We start from the raw sequence: 18,017 nt of genomic DNA on the forward strand, positions 1-18,017 counted from the left end.
CAGTAGCAGCAGCATATGTGGTGAGTGTGAATGTGTGGCGTCAGTTTGCATGTCTGTGTGCGTTCTATGTGTAGGTGTATGTAGTGTGTGTTGGGGTTTCAGTGTAAGCATGTGTGAGTGTGTAGGTAGGGTCCAGTGTGTGTGCAGAGTCAGTACAAGAGAGTTCGTGCAAAAAAGGGTCAACGCAGGTAGTCTGAGTAGCCATTTGATTAGCTATGTAGCGGTCTTGTTTAGCAATTTAATGTCCTGGAGGTAGAAGCTGTTCAGGGTCCTGTTGGCTCCAGACTTGGTGCACTAGTACTGCTTGCCGTGCGGTAGCAAACAGGCGTTTGACAATTTAGAGGTTGTTTGTTACCTCTCTCTCTTTAAAATGACACCATCTCCTTAATGATTCTAAACAGCGTACATTAAATGTTTGCTTCGGGCAAAGCTTGAGGCTCTGCAGACCCTAAACCCCCACGCTGACAAATGCTACTGTACAGTATACTGATAAATTGTGCATCCACGGCTGTGCGTTTGGTTGTTAGCTATACAGCACATTCGGAAAATATCCTTGAGTTTATCCACATTTTGTTATGTTACAGCCTTATTCTAAAATGTATTAAATCGTTTTTTTTCTTCTCTCATCAATATACACACAATAACCCATAATGGCAATGCAAAAACAGGTTTTGAAATTTTTGCAAATGTGACATTTTTTATAAACATTTTAATCACACATTTAAATTAGTATTCAGACCTTTTAATCATTACTTTATTGAAGAGCATTTGGCAGCAATTACAGCCTCGAGTCTTCTTGGTTATGACGCTACAAGCTTGGCACACCTGTATTTGGGAAGATTCTCCCACTCTTCTCTGCAGATCCTCTCAAGCTCTGTGAGGTTGGATGGGGAGCGTCGCTGCACAGCTATTTTCAGGTCTCTCCAGAGATGTTCGATCGGGTTGAAGCCCGAGCTCTGGCTGGGCCACTCAAGGACATTCAGAGACTTGTCCCAAAGCCACTTCTGCATTGTGTTGGCTGTGTGCTTAGGGTCATTGTCCTGTTGGAAGGTGAACCTTTGCCCCAGTCTGAGGTTTTCATCAAGGATCTCTCTGTACTTTGCTTTGTTCATCTTTCCCTCAATCCTGACTAGTCTCCCAGTCTCTGCCGATCAAAAAAAACATCCCCACAGCATGATGCTGCCACCAACATGCTTCACTGTAGGGATGGTGCCAGGTTTCCTCCAGACGTGACACTTGGCAATCAGGCCAAAGAGTTCAATCTTGGTTTCATCAGACAAGATAATCTTGTTTCTCATGGACAGAGTCCTTTAGGTGCCTTTTGGCAAACTCCAAGTGCCCTTTACTGAGGAGTGGCTTCTGTCTGGCCACCCTACCATAAAGGCCTGATTGGTGGAGTGCTGCAGAGATGGTTGTCCTTCTGGAAGATTCTCCCATCTCCACAGAGGAACTCGGTCAGAGTGACTATCGGGTTCTTGGTCACCTCCCTGACTAAGGCCCTTCTCCCCCAATTGCTCAGTTTGGCCAGGTAGCCAGCTCTAGAAAGAGTCTTGGTGGTTCCAAACTTCTTCAATCTTAAGAATGATGGAGGCCACTGTGTTCTTGGGGACACTCAATGCTGCAGAATTGTTTTGGTACCCTTCCCCAGATCTGTTCCTCGACAAAATCCTGTCTCTGAGCTCTACGGACAATACCTTCTACCTCATGGCTTGGTTTGTGCGCGTGCGCTGACATGCACTGTCAACTGCGGGACCTCATATAGACAGGTGTGTGCCTTTCCACATCATGTCCAATCAATTGAATTTACAACAGGTGGACTCCAAGTTGTCAATTGAGTCTCATAGCAAAGGGTCTGAATACTTATGTAAATACATTGTTTTTTTTACAATTTAAAAAACCTGTTTTCGCTTTGTCATTATGGGGTATTGTGTGTTGATGAGGACTTTTTAAAATCCATTTTAGAATAAGGTTGTAACGTAACAATGTGAAGGGAAGGGGTCTGAATACTTTCCGAAGGCACTATACATGTGTGCTTATCCTGGAAATATAGTCAAATAAGTGAAATAATTAAATAAAAACAATTTTAAAATTAAATCAGAAATATCCATGATAGATACTGTATTTAAGTGGATCTTTGAAGGCAACAAAGATAACAAAATATCCCCCCATGCTTGCCCAATCCCACTGACCCCATAGTGACAGTATGACCTACTATAGCAACTCAAGGCCATACATTGGAGTGCACTGTGAAGGAGTGATTTCCTGGTTTTTGGATCAACTCACCTGTCGCTCAGAGGGGGCTGAAGCTGCGACGTGGAAGTCGAGGGCGGGGCTCTCTGCTTGTTTACCTTGGCATAGAGCCCCTCTAAGTCTTCTGCCGAGGGCTTGCGGCTGTGTGAGGGCCCCCTGAGGAGAAGGGGTGTGGCTGAGGTAGGAGGGTGAGGGGCCCTTTGGGGGCTCCCGAAAGGTGTTGATGCGGGCATAGTTGGGGTCCTGGTCATCGTCCTCCAAGTCGGGTGGCAGGGGGTCGGGGGTCACGTGGCAGTCCCGCACCTCCATGTAACGGAGCTCGTGTCTGTCGGTCATATAAGAGGGGGCAGATACTGTCACTCACTGTCTAAATCAAACTCACATTAACTTGATGGGATTGGACAAAAAACTGCATACATTTTATATATGTTATAGAGTGGTGTTTGAATGATTGGAGGGTGGAGCCCGAGTGTGACAGACCGAAAGACAAGAGGACAGAGACAGACACACGGACAGAGCATTGATTGATGTACACACAGACAACAGGCCGAACAGTGTGCACTCACTTCCCTCCCTCCTCAATCTTGTCCAGCTCCTCCTCGCTCAGAGCCTACAACTTCTGCTTGGCAGTCTTCACCTCCACCTTGCTCTTCTCCTCCTTTTTCTTGACAAACCTGAGGAGGGAGAGGAGGGATTGAAAGAGAAAGAGGGAGAGACCAAGTGAAAAAATATGTTTTTTCATTTGGGGTTCAAAACATTGTGGCGGTTCGTAAAGCAAAAATAGACTCAGCAGATATTATGAAAGGAACTATTTCTAGTTGAGTAGGAGGCCACCCAGTAGTGGAGAGACTATAAGAAGGGAGAGAAGGAGTAGACTCAGGGCTTCATGTCTGGAACCAAACCTCACAGTCCAGTTCACACCGCAGCCAAACATGTGTTCACACTTCCACACAGCAGGACACTGTACAGCATCGACTACACACATAGACCCCCCACACACACATACGCACGCATCTCACACACACACATACACTACACCAGTCAAAAGTTTGGACACACACATTCAAGGGTTGTTCTTTATTTTTACTATTTTCTACTTTGTAGACTAATAGTAAAGACATCAGAACTATGAAATAACACACATGGAATCATGTAGTAACCAAAAAAAAGAGTTAAACAAATCAAAATATATTTTACATTTGAGATTCTTTAAAGTAAAGCTCCCGAGTGGCGCAGCGGTCTAAGGTACTGCATCTCAGTGCAAAAGGCGTCACTACAGTCCTGGTTCGAATCTATGCTGTATGACAACCGGTTGTGATTGGGAGTCCCATGGGGCGGCGCACAATTGGCCCAGCTCCGTCCGGGTTTCCCCAGGGTAGGTCGTCATTGTCAATAAGAATTTGGTCTGACTTTCCTCGTTAAACATATGTTTTTAATTTTTATTAATTTGCACACTCTTGACATTCCATTTACCAGCTTTACCTGGAATGCTTTTCCAACAGTCTTGAAGGTCTTCCCACATATGGGGAACAGTCTTCCAACATACGGTGAGCACTTGTTGGCTGCTTTTCCTTTACTCTGTGGTCCAACTCATCCCAAACCATCTCAATTGGGTTGAGGTCAGGTGATTGTGAGGGCCAGGTCATCTGATGCAGCACTCCATCAGTCTCATTCTTGGTCAAATAGCCCTTACACAGCCTGCAGGTGTGTTGGGTCATTGTCCTGTTGAAAAACAAATGATAAACTCACTCCCAAACGCTAGGCGTAAACCAGATGGGATGGCGTATCCCTGCAGAATGCTGTGGTAGCCATGCTGGTTAAGTGTGCCTTGAATTCTAAATAAATCACTGACAGTGTCACCAGCAAAGCACCCCCACACCTCCTCCTCCATGCTTCACGATGGGAACCACACATGCAGAGACCATCTGTTCACCTACTCTGCGTCTCACAAAGACACGGCAGTTGGAACCAAAAATCTCAAATTTGTACTCATCAGACCAAAGGAACGATTTCCACCGGTCTTATGTCCATTACTCGTGTTTCTTAGCCCAAGCAAGTCTTCTTCTTATTGGTGTCCTTTAGTAGTGGTTTCTTTGCAGCAATTCGACCATGAAGGCCTGATTCACGCAGTCTCCTCCGAACAGTTGATGTTGAAATGTGTGTTACTTGAACTCTGTGAAGAATTTACTTGGGCTGCAATTTGAGGTGCAGTTAACTGTAATGAACTTATCCTCTGCAGCAGAGGTAACTCTGGGTCTTCCTTTCCTGTGGCAGTCCTCATGAGAGCCAGTTTCATCATTATTGTGACTGCACTTAAAGAAACTTTCAAAGTAATTGACATTTACCGGATAGACTGACCTTCATGTTGTTTCTCTTTGCTTATTTGAGCTGTCCTTGCCATAATATGGACTTGGTCTTTTTCCAAATAAGTTTATCTTTTCTATACCACCCCTACCTTGTCACAACACAACTGATTGGCTCAAACGCATTAAGGAAAGAAATTCCACAAATTAACTTTTAAGAAGGCACACCTGTTAATTGAAATGCCTTCCAGGTGACTACCTCACGAAGCTGGTTGAGAAAATGGCAAGAGTTTGCAAAGCTGTCAAGGCAAAGGGTGGCTATTTGAAGAATCTCAAATATAAAATATATTTTCATTTGTTTAACACTCTTTGGACTACATGAGTCCATATGTGTTATTTCATAGTTTTGATATCTTCACTATTAGTCTACAATGTAGAAAATTGTAAAAAATAAAATAAAAACTCTGGAATGAGTAGGTGTGCCCAAAGTTTTGACTGGTACTGTACGTATGTGCACACACAGATACCATGTCGACCACACACGTGTACTGGCGTACACACAAACACGTTAGCAGTTCACAGCTGAGAAACAGCACCCATCGCTCACACAAACACTATTACACCCACACATATGAACCAAACTCACTCCCAAACATTAGCGCCTTTAAGCGGCTTTTCCTCTGGTACAATGGTTATAGGTTGGTGATAATGCAGTGTGATAATTTGCTAGAGAGGGTTAATGCAGTGGGTGTGTTAGTGAGATGGAAATGTGGTTGAGATGATGATTAACAGGTATTAATATACAGTATGTATTCTGAACTGATACAACATGCTTTCTGACAGACAGAGGTGAGAGTGTGTAGCTCCGGGGAGAAGTTGCCCCTAGGTACAGATCTAGGATCAGTTTCCCATTCCTCTACCCTAACCTTAACCATTAGTGGGGAAAATGCAAAACGGACCCAGGGTCAGCATCAACAGGAAACTTCACCTCAATCTGACCCCTAAAATATTTTACATTTATCTTCTCACATATACTGGACAAAAATATAAATGCAACATGCTAAATTCATTAAGCCCTAATCTATGGATTTCACATGACTGGGCAGGGCCGTGGCCATGGGTGGGCTTAGGCCCGCCCACTTGGGAGCCAGGCCCAGCCAATCAGAAATAGTTTCCCCCAACAAAATAGCTGTATTACAGACACAAATACTCAACCCCCCCATCTTCAGACATTCCCGCAGGTAAAGGAACAGGATATGGAGGTCCTGGGCTGGCGTGGTTACAGATGGGCTGCGGTTGTGCGGCCAGTTGGACATACTGACACATTTTCTAAAACGACATTGGAGGCGGTTTATGGTAGAGAGATTAACATTAAATTCTCTGGTAACAGCCATGTTGGACATTCCTGCAGTCAGCATGCCAACTGCACTTTTCATTGGCCATTTATTGTCCCCAGCACAAGGTGCACCTGTGTAACGATCATGCTGTTTAATCAGCTTCATGACATGCAACACCTGTCAGGTTTATGGATGGATTATATTGGTCAAATAGAAATGCTCACTAACAGGGATGTAAACAAATTTGTGCACAACATTTGAGAGAAATAAGCTTTTTGTGTGTATGGAACATTTCTGATATCTTTTACTTCAGCTCATGACACATGGGACCAACACTTTACATGTTGCGTTTATATTTCTGTTCAGTATAGTTTATTGATTGATTCATGTCAGTAATTGGCCAAAGTCTATTTGCCTGGTATGCCAGGTCTGGACCAGTCCCTGATGAGAAGTTAAGATCCAAAACCAGAGCCTGTATTCACAAATCATCAGTAGAAGTGCTGAGCTAGAAACAGATATCCCCTCAATCATTTGGATGCAAAAGGAAAAACATGATCCTAGACAGCACACTTTATGAATATGGGCCCTAAAGTGTTTTTGCCCTCCAGGCATGGAGTTGAATCACATGTCGCTCTCAAGCTTCCGAAGGGACACTCTCAACCAAAACATGGTTCTCTGAGCTACTGATTATTGCCCCAATGGCCTTCACAGACAAAGACATACACATCCCTGGATTAATTCACATATCCATACTGAACCGTGGTGTTTGGTGTGTGCGTTTGCCTGTCGGCTCCCTGCTGAGTCCAATCTGATGTCTGTGTTTAGCTCATTAGGGACAGGGGCTTGTCTTAATTCTTGTCACTGGCTCTTCTCATTACAGCCCCGAGGGGGACATGGTGTGAATGGCAACCCTGATGGAAGACCGAGGACACACTCAAATCACCCGATGATCACTGCACTGCTGCTGGGTTGCCAGATTGGAGGGGAATTATCACAGAATATAATCGCATTTTAACCTTGTCACTTTGCAGCTGACGCAGGTGCATGGGTTAGTCCTAGGCCATATTTTTCAAGCATCTCGGGGGTAGGATCACTTTTGCCTTCACATTATGGACAGGGAGGACCTGATCCTAGATCAGCAAACTACTCTGAGATGCTTGATAAATACGGGCTCTGGAAAGCAAGCTAATGCTAGTTAACTTTGCACCAGTGACACTTAATACCTTCGAATATGAGAGTGCAGCCTACATCAGCCTACTCCAGATTACATCTCCAGACTATAAAAACAGCTCTAGGAATAAAAAAAAGCTCACTTGGCATTCAAACATTTCTTTAAGGCCAACTAGCCTAGCATTGCTTTCCGTACAACCTGCAGACATTGAATCACTGTTAGAAGAATAGTAATATGAATGGGCGATATTATTGCCCATTAGCATGGTGCTGGCAGTAGTATCTATTTCACAGACACGGGCAGTCTGGCCCTCCATGAGAGAAGTGAGCTGGGAGGCTCGTCCCGCTCTTTCACACAGTTTTGTGTGTGTGATGGAGACCCACAGATGGTCTGATCATTATGTGTCCATAAATTAGACCACCTCTCTCTCTTCTTCTGTGAGACAGAGAGAGAGAGACAGACAGAGAGAGAGAGAGACAGACAGAGAGAGAGAGAGACAGACAGAGAGAGAGAGAGACAGACAGAGAGAGAGAGACAGACAGAGAGAGAGAGAGACAGAGAGAGAGACAGAGAGAGAGACAGAGAGAGAGACAGAGAGAGAGACAGAGAGAGAGACAGAGAGAGAGACAGAGAGAGAGACAGAGACATAGAGAGACATAGAGAGACATAGAGAGACAGAGAGAGACAGAGAGACATAGAGAGACATAGCGAGACAGAGAGAGACAGAGAGAGAGACACAGAGAGAGACACAGAGAGAGACACAGAGAGAGACACAGAGAGAGACACAGAGAGAGACACAGAGAGAGACACAGAGAGAGACACAGAGAGACACAGAGAGAGACACAGAGAGAGACAGGGAGAGAGAGAGAGACAGAGACACAAATCGATATAAAACATTAGGAACACCTTTCTAATATTGAGACCCACTCCCTTTTTCTTTCAGAACAGCCTCAATTCGTCTGGGCATGAACTCTACAAGGTGTCGAAAGCATCCGAAAGGGATGCTTGACCATATAGACTCCAATGCTCCCCACAGTTGTGTTGAGTTGAGTTGGCTGGACGGCCTTTGGCTGGTGGACCATTCCTAATACACACGTGAAAAACCAAGCAGTAGCCTTGGGCGGTATGCAGATTTTCATATCATCATACAGTTCTCTAATTCTGGGTTTTACGGTATTACTGGCATAGCACACAATGGGGCACTAAAAACACAAGAAAAGCCCGTTGGACTTCTATTACCAGAATGCTAACAAAATTTGAAAAAACGAATAGTCAAAAATCACATAGACGCTGGTAGCTAAATGCTAATGAGAGAAAACGAACAAGGTAATTGCAAATACAGGCAAATCCAGATCATAAAGTTATACAAGCATAGCTAGTAGCTACTGAAAGTCATTTTCGGTGAGTGTAGACATTTACAAGTGAAAGTTAACAAGAATTTTTTTTTGCAAATGACCAGCTGTGATGCATTATTTTCCGAAGGAAGAGCAGCATGGGTACATGGAGCAAATGGGAGAAAAACTGATGGCAGAAAGCCAGAAGATATCTGATGGCAAACATTTAGTAGTGAATTGCATACAAACACATGTCTGGCTCAACTGTTCTGGGGAACAACGGTAAGCTTCATAATGTACACATATTTTAAAGGTATTGAAAAACCATCCCGTGTCTTTTCCCAAATGCCCCGGTATACAGTATACTGCCCAAGCCTACCTAGCAGCATTGAGGTTCTTGACACATTCGAACCGGTGTGCCTGGCACCTACTACCATACCCTGTTCAAAGACACTTAAATATTTTTGACTTGCCGATTCACCCGCTGAATGGCACACATACACAATCTATGTATCAAAGCTTAAAAATTATTCTTTCACCGGTCTCCTCTCCTTCATCTAGACTGATTGAAGTGGAGTTACAAGTGACATCAATAAGGGATCATAGCTTTCAATTTTTTTGACTTAAGTACTTTACACCACTGACACTCAGTATGTACCTGTCATGGGGAAGGTACAAACCCATTTCCCCTCCATCATCATTTTTCGACCTTCATTTCCATAATCTCTCCCTTTCCTCACCATTTCTTTTCCCAAGACAATCAGGTTGTGGAGATCTGAATTGGTGGTCAGATTTGAAGTCAGATTTGTTTAAAGACAACAACAAAAATGTATCAAGCGAGACTCTTCGGAGCTGGATTCTATCTAGCTGTGTAAATTAGTCCTTATATCAAATCATGTTTATTCAGAAATACAGATGTAATTTCTCATTGTCATTTCCTGTTCCCATTTGATGCTGAGATACCTGACAGTCCCACAAGCTAGAGAAACACAGGAAGATGGCCGCCACTCTGTGTGGGAAAGCTCATTGGGAGCCACCCACAGCTGCACAAAGAGTGGGAGATCTAATTTAAAACACACTACACCTACATCATAGCACTGGCTGCATTACTTTCACATAATGGTGTAAGATGGATGCTCCGGGTTACTGGGTCATTGGTGTCACGGTTTAATGTGGTCCTACTGTCACAAGGGGCCAAACGGAACCATTATTAGCATAGCACTGTCATCATTAGTCTGCCTTTGCCGGTGTGCCAGAGTCACCAGAATGTATCCTGGGTCTGCGACGGTGTCACTCCTCCTGAGTGGAAATGAAAACTAGAACCAATATCCCCAAAATGTCCAAGTATGACAAGACAAAAGACTGTCCGGTTGAGTACCAGTGAAAATATGCTTTTTTTGAAAGGCGCCTTTACTCATCATCTTAATCACGTCTTCCAGAAGCTTCCCTGTGCTCATTACATGACATTCTGAGGAAGTGGGTGAGAGAAGGACGGTGGAAAGAGTAAAATAAAAGGATTGTGTCTTCTTTCTAATGAGGTTCAAAACACAGTGAGATCACAGACAGCCCGGGTGATGTAACTGCCCTGCGACCTGTGGAATTGGCTCCCTAGGGAGGGAGGGAGGGTAAAAAGAGGGAGAAACAGAGACGGAGGCAGAGAGAGAGAGAGGGAGGGAAATAGAGAGAGTAAGAGAAGAAACATACTGTGGCCTATTAACCAGTATGTGTGCTAGCTACACTATATAACAGCTTTTACCTATGTGTGCTAGCTACACTATATAACAGCTTTTACCTATGTGTGCTAGACTCATTTCCTCCATTATCATCTCCGTGGTTGGCAGCTCAGGAAATGAAACTGCTTTTATTTTTTTTTACAGTGTGACAACAAGCAGAGAGCAGGGAGTGGTGAATAAACAGGCTTCCTTCAGAGCTGGTGGACGGAGCCAGTGGGACACTGGTTACTGGTGAGCACTATCGAGTAGCTAAACAGGCATTCAGTCCAAGCAGGCGTTCAGTCGGCAAGAGTGATGTGTCAGGAGACAGTTTACAGCCTGTCTGGAGGTCTGTCAGGGGAGTTCATTGATGGCGCCTGTCTTTTATGATGGAAATGCAATGAGGCTAATAGCTGAGATGGTGCGTCTGGTGTTATATATGCAATACGCGCACACTGCGGGCACCCGCACACTTCCAGTTGCACGCGCACGCACACAAAACCTCTGACATTGTTCCAGGTGGGTAGGCCTGACCTCTTAGGTCAGCCCTACCCACCCACACACACGGAAGCACCACACACACACACACACACACAGATGATACACTCATTCCTACACATTCCACAGGACAAGGAGTTGATCGCCCATAATGCCAGCTAAATATGCATCTGCCTTTGAGTAGCAAAATAACAAGCTGGGAGAGAAAGAGGGAGAACGACAATGAGAGAGAGATAGAGAGAGAGAGGGTGAGAGAGCACATGGAGAATGAATGAGAGGATGAGAGAGAAAATGAGAATGAGGGAGGGATAAGCCAAAGCTCCCATGAAAGTATGGTACGGTTGGAGCTTAGGAATATATAGAGAGAACAGTGAGGCTTCCAGAGGCGGTGAGAGAGATAGAGAGAGAACGCTTAATCTCACAGCCTATAAATGTTATCACGGTAATTAGATTGCTGTGTGTATTTTCTACCGGTACCTCGGTGGAGTTGGAAGTTTTGGAAGCCGGAGAGACAAGTAGGGATAAGTTCAATTAACAACTACAGTTGAAGTCGGAAGTTAACATACACCTTAGCCAAATCCATTTAAATTCAGTTTTTCACAATTCCTGACATTTAATCCTAGAAAAATATTCCCTGATTTAGGTCAATTAGGATCACCACTTTATTTCAAGAATGTGAAATGTCAGAATAATAGTAGCGAGGATTATTTATTTCAGCTTTTATTTCTTTCATCACAATCCCAGTGGGTCAGAAGTTTACATGCACTCAATTCACATTTGGTAGCATTGCCTTTAAATTGTTTAAATTGGGTCAAATGTTTTGGGCAGCCTTACACAAGTTTCCCACAATAAGTTGAGTGAATTTTGGCCCATTCCTCCTGACAGAGCTGGTGTAACTGAGTCAGGTTTGTAGGCCTCCTTGCTTGCACACGCTTTTCAGTTCTGCCCCATAATTTTCTATAGGATTGAGGTCAGGGCTTTGTAATGGCCACTCCAATACCTTGACTTTGTTGTCCTTAAGCCATTTTGCCACAACTTTGGAAGTATGCTTGGGGTCATTGTTCATTTGGAAGACCCATTTGAGACCAAGCTTTCACTTCCTGACTGATGTCTTGAGATGTTGCTTTAATATATCCACATAATTTTACTCCTTCATGATGCCATCTATTTTGTGAAGTGCACCAGTCCCTCCTGCAGCAAAGCATGATGCTGCAACCCCCGTGCTTCACGGTTGGGATGGTGTTATTTGGCTTGCAAGCATCCCCCATTTTCCTCCAAACATAACGATGGTCATTATGTCCAAACAGTTCTATTTTTGTTTCATCAGACCAGAGGATTGATGGATTTTTGGATTTCTCCAAAAATACCTTTCAGGTTATGTCGATATAGGACTCGTTTTACTGTGGATATAGATACTTTTGTACCTGTTTCCTCCAGCATCTTCACAAGGTCCTTTGCTGTTTTTTTGGGATTGATTTGCACTCTTTGCATCAAAATACGTTCATCTCCAGGAGACAGAAAGCGTCTCCTTCCTGAGTGGTATGACGGCTGCGTGGTCCCATGGTGTTGTTTTATACTTGCGTACTATTGTCTGTACAGATGAACGTGGTACCTTCAGGCATTTGGAAATTTCTCCCAAGGATGAACCAGACTTGTGGAGGTCTACAAAAGGTCTTGGCTGATTTCTTTTGATTTTCCCATTATGTCAAGCAAAGAAGCACTGAGTTTGAAGGTAGGCCTTGAAATACATCCACAGGTACACCTTCAATTGACTCAAATGATGTCTAAAGCCATGACATCATTTTCTGGAATTTTCCAAGCTGTTTACAGGCACAGTCAACTTCTGACGCACTGGAATTGTGATACAGTGAATTATAAGTGAAATAATCTGTCTGTAAACAATTGTTGGAAAAATGACTTGTGTCATGCCCAAAGTAGATGTCCTAACCGACTTGCCAAAACTATAGTTTGTTAATAAGAAATTTGGGGACTGGTTGAAAAACAAGTTTTAATGACTCCAACCTAAGTGTATGTAAACCTCCGACTTCAACTGTACATAAAGAGGTGTGATGTAACAGGGGCTCTTTGGTGTTTTCTGGTACAGAACACTGGAATGCTGCAGTAGTGTACATCACACAGAGGACAGTTAAGAAGCTAGAAGACACGCACACAGAACTCTGCCACCCTCCACACTCTTCCTCACTATATCCCTCTCTACCTTCCTCTTCCCTTGATTGACAGCATGATAAGCTAATCCCAGTTCCTTCCTGGCAGCAGAAAGCTACGCCCCTCTTCAATAATTAAAACAGAGTCTCTCGTCTCTCGTTATTCCCACTGGGCATAATTAAATCTATTTATCTTATTTCCTCCATATGCATACTGCAGCAGGCGGCGGCAATTTGGGCTAAATCACCTCCCATTAACGCTTCGTATTACGAGTTATACGACCAAATAGATCAAAACCCCCCTCCCAGATGAATCTATTGCCGTTAGAACCGCCACTGCCGTCGAGCCAATTCGGATCATCGCAATAAAGACAGCGTTGAAGCGAGCTTTGAGTGAAATACCGTTTAGTTCAGCTGTAGGCCCAAAATGTATGGTGGTGTTATTGATTTATCAGTTTCTCGTTGGATGCAATGCGCATGCAAGCACACACACGTCCAGTTGCATTGACGTCCCAGGTGCATGGAAATCCAGAAGCACGCACAGACCAAATCAAGATATACAGGAACCTCCAACGCAAAGTCTACGAAATGAACCCAACACAAAATATGATTACCAATATAGAGAGGCAGAATGGGGAATGGAAGAAGAACCGAGGAGAAAGTAGGGAGTAAGCAGAGAGTGAGTTGAGAGAGAGAGACCGAGAGAGTTAAAGTGGGTAAGCGACAAGACGGAGAGAAAAATATGTTTTCAGGGTGTGAGGTTGGACTGGTGTGATAGATATAATGTTCTCAGGAGTGTCTTCATTGACGAGGGAAGAGTGTGTATGTGTGAAGTGAAAGGTGTATGGTGCGTCTGTGTGAGAAAAGTGAAAGGTGCGTGTGAGTGTGCATCTTTAAACAGTGTCTGGCCAGTCCCGGGTGTAATGCTGCGTCAATCAGACTGCTTAGCCGAGAGAGGAATGAGAGGAGAGAGGGAGGGGAGCACTCCCTCTCTGACAGCCACAGAGTGAGAGATGCATCTGTCACCCAAGGGCGGCACGTGAAATATGGGCTTTATTTTAATTGTTTGCGTTTCTGACTTCTGGCATATTTTAACGATTCATGCACAAAGCGCTAGCTCCAGGCAATTTGTCTTGTCTCCATTTTCCCCCATTTCTGTCAAAAACAAATGAATATTTAACAAGTCAGTTACACGTCTTATTTTTCACACTCATTTGTGGAGGGAGAGAGTGCTCTTTGGCGTGTGTGTGTGTGCGTGCAAGTGAGTGATTATTTGTGTTTGTTTGTGTGTGTGTGTATGCGTTTGTGTGTGTATGTGCTCACCTGTGTTTGTGTGTGTGTGTGTGTTTCTCCAAGCACTGTTTGAGCCAGTCACTATTCCAGCCGCGAGTCCAGGACAGCACACAGAATCCGGGATGAAGAGACACCGTAGGGTGAGAGTGACGGATCAAAGGTCCCAGTAGAACTACTCCATCCAGACTACTAAAGGTGTTGAGGATTCAGACACACCAGAACAATGACAAAGACCCTAACAAGTAGTGAGCAGTTGTAATGAAAGACAGAGGGGGGAAAGAGAGAATGTACGTGACAGAGAAAAGGAAAAGAGAGAGAGGAAAAAGGCAGCCGCACCATTGGCCAGCCAATAATTGCACTGCACTTTGATTTCAAAACAGTCCGAGGAGGAAAACGAGAGAATAAGAAAGAAGTGTGACCCTCTATATCCCCAACTTCCCCCTACAGACAGCATTCCTACTCCATGAAAAGGGCAGGGTTAGAGGTTAACGTGCTGTGACCACTCCTGCCTTTCTCCTTAGACCTCATAAGAGCCACTTAATCTTTTCCTGTGAGGGATGGTATGTCACACACAAACACAGACAGCCTAAGACGGACAGACGGCCGGCAGACACCTATCGATCACATTGAGCTTGACGACGGGACGGCGGCAATGGGAAGAGGTGTAATCGCTTTCCGGCGTATTTTGTTTCTGGATAAAGACAGAGTGAATGACCCAAAGCAATGAGATCAGATGACCAGTAGAAGGAGACAACTTCCTGATGGCTCAATGGGCTTTTTTCATTGGTCAATGAGCCTCCATGTTGGTGGATGAAGACAGAGTGAAGGACCTGAAGTGCTGGGGATCAGATGACCAGGAGACAACTTCCTGATAGCTCAATGGGCTTCTTACATTGGTTGAAGAGGTCTTAATGAGCTTCTTTCATTGGTGGATCAGCCTCCATGAAGACAGAGGCCATGATCACGAGTATCAAAACCGTGATGCATCATGGCTGAATTGTGACTGATCTACAAATAATTTTGAGTAGTTATTTATGATGCAAGGAGATTCGTAGATCAGTCAGTCTCGACTGCAACGTCGAACACAGCCAGTTAAGTGAAGGACCTGAAGTGCTGGAGATCAGATGACCAGGAGACAACTCGCCGATGGCTCAATGAGCTGCTTTCATTGGTCGATGATGAGCATCCGTCGTCTGAGGTTGACTGGTGTTTTCGTCTAGCCATATACATATGTCTGGAATATCCAGACGTCCATATATACGTATCCTGAAGCAATTTACCTTAATAGAGGTTGTCTTGTTATCCATCATCGTACATGCCAATATATTGCACTGAATCCGGGATTAGCAATACAAGGACTTGAACCCACTGCCCTTTGTTTGTCACGCCAAAGCCCAAGCCATTACACCAAGAGGTCCAAACCTCTTGATATAGATCAATGGTGTTGTACTAAGTAGAGGTCAACCGATTAATCGTAACGGCTGATTTTAATTAGGGCCGATTTCAAGTTTTCAGAACAATCGGAAATCTGTATTTTTGGACACCGATTTGGCCGATTCTTTTATTTTTTTAAATTATTATTATTTTTTACAGCCTTTATTTAACTAGGCAAGTCAGTTAAGAACACATTCTTATTTTCAATGACGGCCTAGAAACGGTGGGTTAATTGCCTTGTTCAGGGGCAGAACAGCAAATTTTTACCTTGTCGGCTCGGGGATTCAATCTTGCAACCTTACGGTGAACTAGTCCAACGCTCTAACCACCTGCTTTACATTGCCTGCCTGTTACGCAAATGCAGTAAGAAGCCAAGGTAAGTTGCTAGCTGGCATTAAACTTATCTTATAAAAAACAATCAATCAATTAATCAATCATAATCACCAGTTAACTACACATGGTTGATGATATTACTAGTTTATCTAGCGTGTCCTACGTTGCATTTAATTGATGCGGTGTGTATTCGCGAAACAGGACTGTCGTTGCTCCAACGTGCACCTAACCATAAACATCAATGCCTTTCTTAAAATCAATACACAAGTATATATTTTTTAACCTGCATATTTAGTTAATATTGCCTGCTAACATGAATTTATTTTAACTAGGGAATTGTGTCACTTCTCTTGCAACAGAGTCAGGGTATATGCAGCAGTTTGGGCTGCCTGGCTTGTTGCGAACTGTGTGAAGACTATTTCTTCCTAACAAAGACAGCCAACTTCGCCAAACAGGGGATGATTTAACAAAAACGCATTTGCGAAAAAAGCACAATCGTTGCACGACTGTACCTAACCATAAACATCAATGCCTTTCTTAAAATCAATACACAGAAGTACATATTTTTAAACCTGCATATTTAGCTAAAAGAAATCCAGGTTAGCAGGCAATATTAACCAGGTGAAATTGTGTCACTTCTCTTGCGTTCATTGCACGCAGAGTCAGGGTATATGCAACAGTTTGGGCCGCCTGGCTCGTTGCGAACTCATTTCCCCGAATTTACCTAATTATGACATAACATTAAAGGTTGTCCAATGTAACAGGAATATTTAGACTTATGGATGCCACCCATTAGATAAAATACGGAACTATTCCGTATTTCACTGAAAGAGTAAACGTTTTGTTTTCGAGATGATAGTTTCCGGATTCGACCATATTAATGACCTATGTTATAATTAAGTCTATGATTTGATAGAGCAGTCTGACTGAGCGATGGTAGGCAGCAGCAGGCTCGTAAGCATTCATTCAAACAGCACTTTCGTGCATTTTGCCAGCAGCTCTTCGCAATGCATCAAGCATTGCGCTGTTTATGACTTCAAGCCTATCAACTCCCGAGATTAGGCTGGTGTAACCGATGTGAAATGGCTAGCTAGTTAGCGGGGTGTGCGCTAATAGCGTTTCAAACGTCACTCGCTCTGAGACTTGGAGTAGTTGTTCCCCTTGCTCTGCATGGGTAACGCTGCTTTGAGGGTGGCTGTTGTCGATGTGTTCCTGGTTCGAGCCCAGGTAGGAGCGAGGAGAGGGACGGAAGCTATACTGTTACACTGGCAATACTAAAGTGCCTATAAGAAAATCCAATAGTCAAAGGTATATGAAATACAAATCGTAGAGAGAGAAATAGTCCTAACATGAAGACTCATGTTAAAAGGAACCACCAGTTTTCATATGTTCTCATGTTCTGAGCAAGGAACTTAAACGTTAGCTTTCTTACATGGCACATATTGCACTTTTACTTTCTTCTCCAACACTTTGTTTTTGCATTATTTAAACCAAATTGAACATGTTTCATTATTTATTTGAGGCTAAATAGATTTTATTGATGTATTTTATTAAGTTAAAATAAGTGTTCATTCAGTAAAGTTGTAATTGTCATTATTACAAATAAATATATATATATATTCTTTTTTAAATTGGGCGATTAATCGGTATCTGCTTTTTTTGGGCCTCCAATAATCGGTATCGGCGTTGACAAATCATAATCGGTCGACCTCTAGTACTAAGGGAGCTATGCTATACAGGAAAGAAGACGCCTGCCATGTTGACGGTTTAGTAGCCGATATATATGCATGGGGATTTTCCCTTTCTTTGGACGTTTTTTCTTCTTACAAAATCCATCTAATGCTTGATTGACAGGTCACCACAGCAACAAGTAAATTACCAAATCATTTCAGGAAGCAGTCCAACATAGAGCAAAAAATATATATATAATTTGTTTTTCTCGGGCTGCGTACCTCGATAGCGTGACCCGCTGTTGACGTCCATAGGAAAGACATAAATTAGAATTGCGCCATGCCAGAAATATAGGATATAGGATGCACCGTGCCTCAGAATGACACACATTTTCAGGGAGGAGGCAATTTGGTGGTGGTTGCTGATGGACATTGGACAGGTTTTTAAATCAACATTCCAGAAAAAGAAAAAGAAAAAAAAACGAAAGGAAAACTACTGCCCTGACTACTCAAAGAT

The 18,017-nt window shown here is 43.4% G+C and overlaps 1 pseudogene; it reads right to left on the minus strand.

Moving 5' to 3' along the window:
• The window catches only part of LOC129860067 (partitioning defective 3 homolog B-like), a 204,826-nt pseudogene that overhangs the window by 41,994 nt on the left and 144,815 nt on the right, over window positions 1-18,017 (minus strand).

Source organism: Salvelinus fontinalis, chromosome 7, assembly GCF_029448725.1.
Source record: "Salvelinus fontinalis isolate EN_2023a chromosome 7, ASM2944872v1, whole genome shotgun sequence".
NCBI classification, from domain to species: Eukaryota; Metazoa; Chordata; class Actinopteri; order Salmoniformes; family Salmonidae; genus Salvelinus; species Salvelinus fontinalis.